Below are 12,317 nucleotides of genomic sequence, written 5' to 3' on the forward strand. Positions count from 1 at the left end.
CTAGAGCCTCATGAATGCTAGGTATATTAACTTTCCCATTACTGAGACACAATACTTGACATCCACAATGAAGAGGAGGAAAAATTTATTTAGCTCACAATTTCAGGAGATTCAGAACATTGTCAGCAGGTTCCAAGGCAGAAATATGGCAGAAGGGCATAGTGGAGCAAAGCTGCTTAATTCATAGTGGCAGGAAGCAGAGCAGGGGAGCAGAGACAGTAAGGAAGGGACAAGAGACCATATATAGTGCCCACACTCATGACCCCATGACCCCCCAACATACAAAGCCTTCTGTCACTGAATTACATTCCTAGCCCTACATTCTCTTTTATATAGAAATACAAGGCTTCTCCCTTGTTCCACTCACACAATTATTCCTTCAAGGAATTGCTTTGAGACCCACAAGCAAGAGAGGTTCTCAAAAGGTGACAAATATAGAAAGAGAGTCAAATTTTCAAAGCAGGAGGACTGAACCCTAACCCTAACCGTATTTGTATGTGTGTGTGTGTGTGTGTGTGTATATATATATATATATATATATATATATATATACAGAAATATATTCAAATACAGTTCTTGCATTCTTAAAGAACATAGGGAAATATAACACTGAAGGCCTATAAAGAGGATGATTGTTCAAGGGATTGAAACATGAGGATATTTTTCTAATTCAATTTTAATTTTCAGAAATGATAGCATAAAGTTTGACCAGTTATGGAGGGGCTGCTTTCATCATTGTCTATGATCAGTAAACATTTATGGTCTTTTTTTGTTAAAAAAAAAGTATGTGTTTTATCTGTATATTTGAATGAATTTAGCCAATACAATGGACTGAATTGTGTACCAGGGAATTCCTATGTTAAAGCCCTAACAATCCAATGTAACTGTGTTTGGAGAGAGGGCCTTTACAAGACATTAAGTTTAAATAAGGTCATAAGAGTAGGGCCTAATCCAGTATGATTAGTGTCCTTATAAGAGGACACCAGGGATGTGCATGCACAGGGGAAGACCTTATAGGAACACAGCAAGAAGGTGCTACCTACAAGTGAATTAGAGAGTCATCAAGTGAAACCAAATCTGCTGACACTTTGATCTTTGACTTTCAGCCTCCAGAACTGTAAAATGTAATTTCTGTTGCTTAAGTTATGCAATTTGTGGTACAAGTAAGCCCTTCGTTTACAAGCATAATTTGTTCTGCTCATAATCCAAAGCACTTGTACAGCAAACCAGCAAGGGATAGAGCAAGAGAAGAACCAGTTGTGATTATGTGACATTCGTCGTGACATACTACTTGTATTGCAAGACATCACTTGTTTATCAAGTTAAAGTTTCCTAGAAATGTTTGCTAGTCTTGTGGAACACTCCCAGACCAAGTTACTTGCCATCCAAGATTTGACTGTATTTAGTATGGCAGCCTTAGCAAATCACTACAGCTAGGTACAGAGTTCCAAGTTAATGATTATTTTTTATAGTACTTTGAGTTATAGATCTTTGAAGCCCTGCAGTATATCTCTATGCCTTCTGAATAATTTCTTAAAATCTGTTCTCCAGTTTATGAATTCTTTCTTTATCTCATCTACTATTTAACCCATCCATTTAAGTTTTTGATTTTCTTTAATTTTCTCTCCCTCTGTGAATGGATCAGTTTTTTCCTGAACTATTCTTTCTACATGAAGTAGAAGCCATCAATGGTCCTAGCATCTATGTAAGATTCTCAGACCCACTGTCCTGCTCACTTCAGCTTGAGACCTTCAGTGAATAGTCAATAATCACCTCTTCACCACCCTAAGCAGCTACATCATGAGGTGAGACTTTGAAACTGTTCTGTTTTCAATGATCTCTTTGTTTCTAGTGCCCATGCATTTCTTTCTTGAAAGCTTAGCTGTAAAACATCACCTCATTAATATGTATACATTTTATGTTTTTACGTATCAGTTAAAATATCTTTTTAAATAAAATTTATGTGGGATAAATGAATGCATGGAGAATCATACGGACTTTGGTTTGATTTCTTTGGTAATAAATTATTTTTTTAAAATATGTATAACATTTAAAATTTTTATTTAGTCACACAATTTTATGTTTTTCTAGTGGGACTGAGACTACCATTTTACGGAAAGTCTTGGGTAACATATAAAAAAATAAACCCCTCAGTAGTTTTAAAAAAAAAAGGATAATTTATGTTGTTCTGAAACCAAGACAAAGTGCAGTACAAGGAAATTCTCAGCGTCGACAAGCCAGGCAGGTTGGCTATGTCCACCTTTTGGAGTGTGATGGCCAGTGGATAAAATAGCCATTTTATATCTGCATCATGGTGGCCACACAATCTAATTAAAGAGCAAGAGCAACTATAGGGTAGACTTACCTGGAGTCCTTGTGATGTAGCTCCTCAAAATATCAGAACTTTGAGTTCTGTTCATGGCTGTGCCAATTCATTAATTTATAACCTTCATCAACTTTTTAGATTTTATTATTACAACAACAAAAGAAGTGTAGAATACTTACTAAGCCAAAGCCTGGAGCAGAAGCAGATAAAAGTTGCTCTTTTCAGAGAACTAACATTTCAGCAGTAGAAGGCTGGGTTGGAATTATCTACCATTTAATTGAAGTTTGGATGAATTATTGTTAAAGTACAAAGGACAGAGTGGTCCATTGAATCTCTGTGAGGATTTATAATCAGAAGTTCTGAGAATAAGAAATGAGAGCATTGAAGATGGAAGATCTTGCAATCAGAGATTTGTAGAAGGATATTTAAGGAATGCAGGCTTCTGCAATAGCGGCCCCAATGCCTGGGGTGGAATGCATACAACTGCGCCAACTTCTTGCTCCTTCCTAGGGTATGAGGAGGCTTGAGTAAGTAATATCTTCAGTTTGGGATTGCTGAAGAGCAGCCCTACAAGATCCATGCAGTCTTGCCCTTCTCCAACCACTCAATAAATAGTACTCAGTGGAGATTCTGGCTGAGGATACTTGTTTTCAAAATAACACTCTGAGCCAAACTCCTTAAGCAGTTCCATATGTTTCTATGGAGAGTTTATGGATTGTGGCCTTCGGAATTCTTTTGTTTATCACTGGGAATCCAAGTCCTGAAAGCTGCTAACTAACCATGAGGTTTGCTGGTTATACAAGCTGTTTGACTTCTTAAGGGCTTTGACATAAGGACCACTTTCTGTGGAATAAGAATGAGTAGTTTAAAAGGAGTGCACTTAACAGTATCATGTAAGTATCCGTTTGTGTATGTCATTACCAGCCAGGTTTCTGTTTTTGTTTTTTAAACTAGTCTGTGCTTTCGTATGTGCACACTTAAATGAAGCCTTTAAAGGGAAATCTGAGCAGAATCTTCAGAGACTTATAATCAGACGGTTATTTTTCTTTTCTTTTTCTTTCTTTCTTTCTTTCTTTCTTTCTTTCTTTCTTTCTTTCTTTCTTTCTTTCTTTGTGAGCAACCATCTTCAACACACCTGAAATCAGGACAGAAAAGTGAGTATCTCCCCCTACCTGGGCTCAAAGGCACAGCTCCTCAAGATACTGAGGATTCATCATTCCCTGGGGAATGTTCTTCCTCTGTCCTCCCCAACCCCATCAGTACCCAGCTTGCAGCAATATTCCTTTACCCTTTGCTTATCTGATGCCAAACACTTGGAGGATCCATCCCTGTTTCCCGGAAAGACGTTTCCATGGAATGCCTCATCAGCCTTAATAACAGCTACTATTTATTGAGTACCTTGGGGCACACACTGTTCTTTTTATACTTTATCTCTTTTAATTCTCTCCTCACAATAGCCCAATGAGGTGGGTACTATAATTATTCCTCATTTTATAGATAAGGAAATGGAAGCTCAGATAGTCTGAGCAATTTGCTTAAAGTTACTTAATAGCTACATTAGCCCACTACTTACAATTTTACTACCAGTGGCAGACATGGAACATGAATTCAGGTTGCTGGAGTCTGAGCTCTTATCTACCAGGCTATATTCCCTTTCCCTCTCTCCCGGGAAAGTACTTATAGCTTTGGGGATAAATCTCCCTTCCAGCTTGGAAATACCATGGTTCTTTCTGAATGTTAGTTGTTTTGCTTTCCCTGCTGTTTTCACATGAAACAATGCAGAAAGAGGCTAGCCATCTCCCCGTGAAATAATCCATCACATATTTGAAGCCCATCCATGGCTGATCACAGAAGCTTTTCTAGAGAGTGAAGTGACCTGGCTGCCGCCCCAGGGTCACTCACATCCCAGAAAGGCAGCCACGAGAGCTTGCAGCCCTGCCTAGGTGCACCCCGCCCAGGGCTGACAAGTGAGTCAGCAGAAGTGGTCAGACAATACAGTGTTTGGTCTGAACATGATGAGTCAGCCCTGATAAAGGGCCAGCTTTAGTGTAACCCCCTGATGTTTTAACAGAATATTAATTACCCTGTAGCTTCCTGTTCCACACAGCTGGGTGGGATTGCTACCAGCCATGCTGTTGAACAGTAACATATTTCAGCCCAACCCAGAAAGATTTCCTGTGGCGGGTGAAATGACAACATCCACAAAGGTCAAACTCCAGATGTGGGAATCTGAACTCTTCTCTTGGGGAAAACATTGCCTCCTTATAATCACAAAAGATTTCCCATACAGATTTAAGGCCAAAGTCTACGGGAAGATCCAAGATCCTCTACCATAGAGGATACCCTGGTGTTTCATGTCAGTTTATCCAAGGCTTTGAGACCACCTATTGGAGTCCCTGGCCAAGGGACCAGAGGAAGGGGAGGAGTGTTTCAGCATTTCTGAATGAGGGCAGCTGGACCTGCAAGTTGCTCCTTGGGGTTGGAAGACATTTCAAGATGAGGAATGAGATATTTTTGGATACTGTATAAATGCCAGAAAAGGTGGTGGGAAAGGTATGTATGTGTCAGTGGGGCAGGGTGTTCTCCATTCATTTATTCATTCAATCATTCCGCAAAAATTCATCTCAGGTTTGCAAAACTGACTCACAGAATATTCAGAGATGATAAGAAGATGTAACAGGTTTTTTCTTTATTAACTGATATAATGTTCCTCCCAAGGGTCAACCACTGGACCCCAAGGGGAGAATTAAATTTTAGTCTAACCTTGTAAACTTAGTCCAATGAATCTAAATAAACACTCGGTTTCCCTTCATCTTTTAGATTTCTTCCCCCTACCTCTGCTCCTATGCAAGTTGCTTCTGAGTACAAAGTTGGCAATGGATGGGCACCCTCACTCATGATTTTGTGACACTGGCAGTAGGGTAAGTGGCATTTGGATCTTTGCTGGTCACTGTGGCGGAGTGGTTGGTGTTGTCTACTTCCAACCTGGGAACTGCTGCAGTATGTGACATTCTTTGATGTGCTGGCATTCATCATTGCAGCCCATGGCCCCAGGTCATGGGGTCCATAAGTATGGTGGAAAAGAGAAAGGGACTGGCTTTGTTTTGACCACCAGGACTTTCTAAGGGGGAAATAGGGGAAGAGATTAACTTTCAGATGAGAAGATGTGTCATGAACTTTTGCCACAGTCACGCTGTAACAAACCACCCCTGACCGCAGTAGCTTATAGCCATAAATACTTATTTAGGCCAGGGATTGGCAATCTTTTTCTCTAAAGAATCAGACAGTAAATGTTACAGGAGTTTTTGGGCCATGCAGTCTCCAAACTCTGCCTTTGTAGCACAAAAGCAGCCATAGGCAAGATGGAAATGAATGAGCATGCCTGTGTTCCAATAAAACTTTATTTAAGGACACAAAATTTGAATTTTATTTTCATGTGCTATGAAATATTCTTTTGATCTTCAACCATGAATTTGAATGGCTTGTGGTTACCCCCCCCCCCCCGCCCCTTGGGCCATACAAAAGCAGATTGTGGGCCAGATTTGGTTCATGGGCCATTATTGATTGAACCCTGATTTAGCTCATGAATGTGCTCCAGGCTGGGCTTGGCTGCTCTGGGCTGCACTTGCTTGTGCATCTGCAGTCAGCCTCGAGCTGGCGAGGCAGCTCTGATGATTTTGATTGGGCTCATTCACATGCCTGGGCATTAGTTTGCTGTTGGCTGATCTAGAATAGGCCTGGCTGGAATGACTGTGGCCAGTTGGCTCTTCTGTACAAGTAGCCAGCAGGTCAGCTTGAGCATGTTCTCCTAGGAATGGCAGAGGTTTAAAAAAAAAAAAAGAAAGTAGAAAAATGCTGGCGCTTTCAGAAGCTGCTGCTTGAATTACATGTGCTAATATCCCATGGGCTAAAACGAGTCACCAGGCTGAAACCAGAGAGGTGGGGCAGACATTGCCGAGGTATGTGACAAAAGTCATTAATATAATCAACAATGCAACTGCCCCTGGGTGGAGTTTGAAGAGGTTTCCCTAAAGAAGAGAGGGGACCTTAACTACATCCAGGCCATTTCTTGACACTGTCACAGAAAAGCATCTCAGGATGCACCAGAGAGAGATGTAGCCTGATTTATCAGGCAGAGTTAGAAAGTAAAAGAAAATAGGGAAGGGACATCAGCTTGAGGAGCTGAAGGGGGCACAGCTTTGAAGCAGAAAATGAAACTGGCCCTTCAACAGGGGAGGGAATCGCTTCTAAGGATTGAGCTGGACTGGGCAGTGATGGCGAACCTTTTAGAGTTTACAGTGATACAAATGGCCCACTGTGACATGTGTGCCATAGGTTTGCCACCACTGGACTAGGGTCTGGTTGATCATTATTTCAGTTCTGCTTTTGAGATGGCTCTGCAAAGGTCCTCATCAATTAATCTGGTCTCTGTGAGAGGATTGTTCCTGCTTGGGGTAATCTCAGTGTTTTGGAGGCTCTGTTGGATCCATAGTGACTGGAGGTTTAGGGTATGACTAGAGTCTTCTGCGTGTTCATTGGTAGTTTAATGTTCCTGTAAACCTCTTATCTTGATGCCCTCAGTCTTGAAGGGGAATGAGATTGATTATGTCAGTTTAGTGCAAATCAACCTTATTTTGCCAGGGTTCAGACAGACACTCCCTAAATGATTAACCTATATGCAGAGCTGAGCAAGGATCACATCCGGAGTTTAAGGTAATAAAGGAGACAGATACACAAGGGAAGTCAAGCTTTGCTCCATTTTTAGTTACCTATTGGGTGTCTGTAGGCCCAAGTAAGGAGTCACTCTTTTGATTTTTTTTTTTAAATAGCAAAAGCAGCTTTCAAGTCCCTGACTGCTTCAAAAGAAAACACAAATCATGCTTTAAGTGAGTAACAAGTTAAGGCCCAAGAGTTTGTTTGTCCTCTGTCCTTCTGGTGGTCTTTGTCTCACAATCAATCTACCAAATGACTTAAATTGGGAAGCATTTTTAAAATTGTTAGGTAAATGATGGCACTGGCTTAGGTGGGGTGACTGGAAGTTGGGGGAGTGTGAGATTGAGAATGGCCGAGTGTGTAGCCATAGCGATGGCTCTGTGACCTAACAGATGGGGCAGGTGTGACCTGGCAGAGGAGGTGTTGCTCTCAGGCTCAGGTGCAGGTGGGCTGGGATGGTTCTCGGAGCTCAGGAACTCAGGTGCCTGGGAGGAGTAGGTGGGGGTCAGACCTATCAAAAATATTCTATTTGGGATACTTTCTTTTGGCTCAGAACATGATGTGGAAATACACAAATGGGGAACACAGGCACGTGAAATGAATACAGGTGACAGGAGAGGGGAGGAGTGTACAAAAGGCCCAGAAAGCATAACTGAACCCATTCTTTGACAATGGTCTTAGTGTTAAAGAATAACGACTGGAGGGAAGAGTGGAGGAAAACAGGCAAATTGCAAAGTGGACCAGACAGTACATGGTGATATATGGGATGCAGTGGGGGAAGTCAAATTCAAAGAGGCAGCCATTTGACAGTGAGTGAAAATGAGGATTCTTGTTTTAACTCTGTTTACATGGCACTGTAGTAAGCATGTAGAAGACAATAGACTTCTATCCTCCCATTTCTTTTTACTAAAGGAAAGTATGAGAAAGAACACTGGGAGTATGCTGACTGATTCTCAAGGTGACAGAAATTCAAAGGGCAATTCAGGATTTCAGATTCACTTTCATGTTGTGGTGGTTTTAGAGTGAAGAATTAGGACCTCTGCTCTTTTCTGGTATAAAGTGAGAGGAGCCATATACTTCCTTTGCCCTTTAAACAAGATTGAACAATTCCAGGGAAAAGCTAAACCATTGTCTTTTATTTCTAGGGATCATTTTCTTTCCTTCCTTCCTTCCTTCCTTCCTCCCTTCCTTCCTTTCTCCTTCCCTCCCTTCCTCTCTCCCTCCTTCCCTTCTTTCCTCCTTTCTTTCTCCTCCTTCTTTTCTCTCACTTTCTTTTATTTTTGGTTATAGTTGAGCTGGATAAGAAAGGAAAATGGAGGCCAATACACTACAAACTCTGCTAGAATCCTTGGGATCATGGGAAATTCTTTGCTTATTTTGTGAAGATTGGCTGTACCTCAGGATTCCACTTCAGAGTAGTCCTGTGTATGGCTTAGGTTTTGTGTGAGGACTCTGGGGATTTTGGCTATGAAACATAGTGCATAGTCTGCCTAGTTTCCCAGCGGCAAAATAGAAAATGAGATTTATTCGTTATAGGACTTTTGAAGTTTATTGTGGCAAATACAATGAGACTTGACAATTTAAAATGAAAATCAAATATTTGGAATGAAGCATCATAGGTTTGAGAGTAATTTTAGAGCTTTAAAAAAAAGCCTTATGTTTATTCGGCCTTATTGTTAATGGTTTTCCTATTTCCTTATTTCCTAAGTCCGGCTGTCCAAAATCCCTTGATTCTTCAGCTAGAATCGGTGATGTCATTAGAAAGGAATGTTTGAAAGCTTTTTCTACCTCCATCCCCAGAATTCAGATGGCACAGCTTCTCTAGCAAAGCAGATGTGAAACCCAGTTTCAAAAGAATAATTACTTGTGTTTTGCTTTTATATTTTTGCTGCTTTCCCTCCCTGGATTATTTAGTTTTAAAAAGGGACTTTCATCATCCTTGAGATTTTGTGTTGACCAGACATTCTGTCCCTATAATTTCCCCTAATTTGTTAACATTACACCAATGAGAGAAATAAGAATCAGTCTGAAAAAAAATCAGGCTATGAGGTAACAGGATGCTGGGGAGTGGTACATTAACCCTAGAATTAGGGTTCTGTGGAAGAAGCTATTGGCATTTAAAATGCTCTAAAAATATTTGTAAGTCTGTTGTCCGTCTTCCTCACTGGAGTGGAAACTCTATGAGGACATGGATCTGTTTTGTTCACTGTGTTACACCTAACACCTAGACACAGCTTTGTACAACACATGTTACTGAATTAATGAGAAAATGCTAAAATTTAGGATTTACCCTGATGTTTTGTTTTTAAGAAGCCTGCAATTGTTATGGAATTTCACTGGGTTCAGCTATACTTCTCCTATTTGTGGCTCATAAGGGCCAGGTCCATGTTGCCCAGCCTTGGTTCTTTCCGATCTGGGCTCTCATTGTCATTGCCACCAAATACTTACCCAGCTCCTCTTACATGCCAGGCATGGTTCTGGGCCCAGTGAGAGACAGAACTGAATAAAATGTACTGAGCACCTGTCCTCATGGAGCTTATACTGTATGTATCTGGGTCTTCACCCAGTCCCCTGTTCTACATGAACATGTGATAGAATCAACTCTGTGCCATGGTGGCCTTGATGGGAGTTGATTCAGATCCAGAGTTTCTGCATTTGTAAGAAATGAAAGGTGTTCCCCAGCTTGGTTGCTTGGTTGTGTCATAAAGGAGAGAGGCAGGAGCACCTGGCCCAAGATAGTATCAGGGTGGCCTCTAGAACAGGATGAGAGCGGTAGAACAACAAGGTCCGATTGGCATTGGCTTATGACCTCACCCTGCTGGCAGCTAATTCAGTGCTGTTAAAAATTATAGGTGTGCTGGGTGCAATGGTGCATCCCTATAATCTAAGAATTGTGGGAGGCCGAGACAGGAGGATCACAAATCAAGTCTAGCTTCGGGAACTTAGTCACTTAGTGAGACTCTGTCATAGAATTTTAAAACAGGCTGGGAATGTGGCTCAGTGAGAGCTCCCAGTTCAATTAATCTTTAGTATCCCCCCCCCCCCAACACACACACTACCAAGCTGGTCTCTACTTCCACCTTAGAGGAGGCTTCAGCTGCCAAATCTGGAGAAAGCCAGCTGTCCTCAGTTCACCTTTGCTCTCTGTTAGCATAGCTGTATTTTAACTTGAACAGTAAATTCACTATTAACACTCTTAGATTTAGTTTTTAATTGAAAAAAATCTGTGCAGTTCAAGTAAACTATGAAGATAAAGCTTCTGTCTCAAAGACCGACCAACTACCAGGTTAGTTTCCAATTTAAAACAAAACATACTTGGAATCATTTCATTGTCCTGAACAGTCAAACTTCTTTTTCCTCCAAAAACGCAAAATGAAGAGAGATGTTCACTTGACCATACTGTTTGAGGCTGAATGACAAGGCAGTGGTGAGTCCTTGGAGGTCACAAAGACAGCACGTTCTGCAGCCCAGCCGGCCCAGCTTTCCTGTCTGTTGGCCCAGGCCCCTGCGACCCCAGCCTGCCCCACGCCCACCCTTGTGACTGCATTGCCTGGAAAGTTAAGTGTGATCTTAAGGGCTGAGTGAAGTTCTGGAATTTAGGGCGGATTAGGAGTGTATTCCCAGATGGGCTGCTCCTTGAAGTGACCCAGCCTCTTGATATTTTAAGTATTTGCCATCTTCCTTGAGACAGAGCAGATTAATGATGAAAGGAGGGATGAGTTTTCCCTCTTCTCTTAGCCTTTAAGCTCCCTGCTGCACAGTCGGAGCTCTTTTTCTGTGCGTGGCAAGTCACAGGGAAGCTGTTTGTGTCCCTAGGCTCAGGAACAGTGTTCTTCCATTTCGCCTGCTGGGTCTGACACATGTGTCCCCTCGAGTGCACAGCTGAACCAAACACCAGTGTGTGTTTCCGGATCTTAGGTTTAAGGTATTGGTGTATGCTAGTAGGTTATTCATCTTTAATTTCATAGGTTACCTCTGAATGGTTCATTATCAATATAGGTGCCTCTTGAGTTACAGTGGAGTTATGTCCCAATAAACCCAAGGGAATGGAAAATCTTGTAAGTCAAAAATGCACTTAATGCACCTAACCTACCAAGCTTCATAGCTTGACAACACAGTGCACTGTAGAGTGCTGGCTTCGTATACGAGTGAATGCGGGGCTGATGGGAGCTGTGGGCCCCTGTTGTTGCCCAGAATCAAAAGGAAACATCTTACTGCGTATCACTAGCCTAATCAAAATTCAAAATTTGAAGTACAATTTCTACTGAGTGCACATAGCTTTTACACCATGGTAAAGGTGAAAAATGTTAAGTTGAGTAATCATAAATTGGTGATTGCCTGTCTTTGCAATAGATAATGTTTACATTCCTTGTGTGGAGTTGGCACATGTACATAAAACATCTTAATTTCTTTTTTCATACCCTTTCCCTCCCCCTCTTCCTTCCCTTCATCTCTGGATACCTTTCCCATTTAAGAAAGATCTCTCGAGCTGGGCGTGGTGGCACATGCCTGTTAATCCCAGCATTCAGGAGACTGAGGCAGGAGGATTGCCATGAGTTTGAGCCCAGCCTGGGCTACACAGTGAGTTCAAGGCCAGCCTGGACTACATAGTGAGACCCTATCTCAAAAAGACAAAACAAAGCAAAAACAAAAAAAGATCTCTCTACTTTCTTTTATCTATATTTTATTTTGCTCATTATATATAATTTGTGTTCCCCATATAGCTGAACAATATTTAAGCTTGTGCACCTGATTTATTTCACTTAACATTATATCTCAAAGTGTATCCATTTTCTTACAAATGACTCAAATTTAACTTTCCTTATGGCAGAGCAGTACTCCAATGTGTGTAAATATCACATTTTCTTTATCAGTTCATCTAGTGATAGACATGTAGGCTGGTTCCAAGATTTAGCTATTATGAATTGTGCTGCTATAAACATGAGTATGTGTGGACCACTGTAATATGATGTCATTAACTCTTTTAGGAAGGTACCTAGAAGAAGAATAGTTGGGCCAAATGGAATTTCTAGTTTTTGCTTTTTGAGGAATCTTAATACTGATTTCCATAGTAGTTGTCCTAGTTTACATTCCCACCAACAATGAAGAAGGGTTGTTTTTCCCCAAAGCCTCACCAGGATTCTTATTCTTTGATTTCTTCACGATGACTGTTCTTTCTGGCGTTAAGTAGAAATCTCAGTGTTATTTTAATTTGCATTTCTCTAATGGACAGCAAGGTTGACTAATTATTCATCTATTTATTGGTTGTTTGTATTTC

At 41.1% G+C, this 12,317-nt stretch overlaps 1 long non-coding RNA gene across 8 annotated transcripts in view; it reads left to right on the top strand.

Annotated features, from left to right (window-relative positions):
* The first annotated feature begins 1,513 nt into the window (after positions 1-1,513).
* LOC147823408 (uncharacterized) overlaps positions 1,514-12,317 on the top strand; it is a 33,358-nt gene continuing 22,554 nt past the window's right edge. For 4 of the 8 annotated variants that reach the window (XR_015443908.1, XR_015443913.1, XR_015443914.1 and 1 more), the window contains exon 1: positions 7,532-10,325. This is a non-coding gene — a long non-coding RNA (uncharacterized LOC147823408). The other 4 variants (XR_015443909.1, XR_015443911.1, XR_015443910.1 and 1 more) reach the window with 3 other exon arrangements.

Source organism: Heterocephalus glaber, unplaced genomic scaffold, assembly GCF_053883595.1.
Source record: "Heterocephalus glaber isolate CG9 unplaced genomic scaffold, H.glaber_assembly_v1.0 deba00001586, whole genome shotgun sequence".
NCBI classification, from domain to species: domain Eukaryota; kingdom Metazoa; phylum Chordata; class Mammalia; order Rodentia; family Bathyergidae; genus Heterocephalus; species Heterocephalus glaber.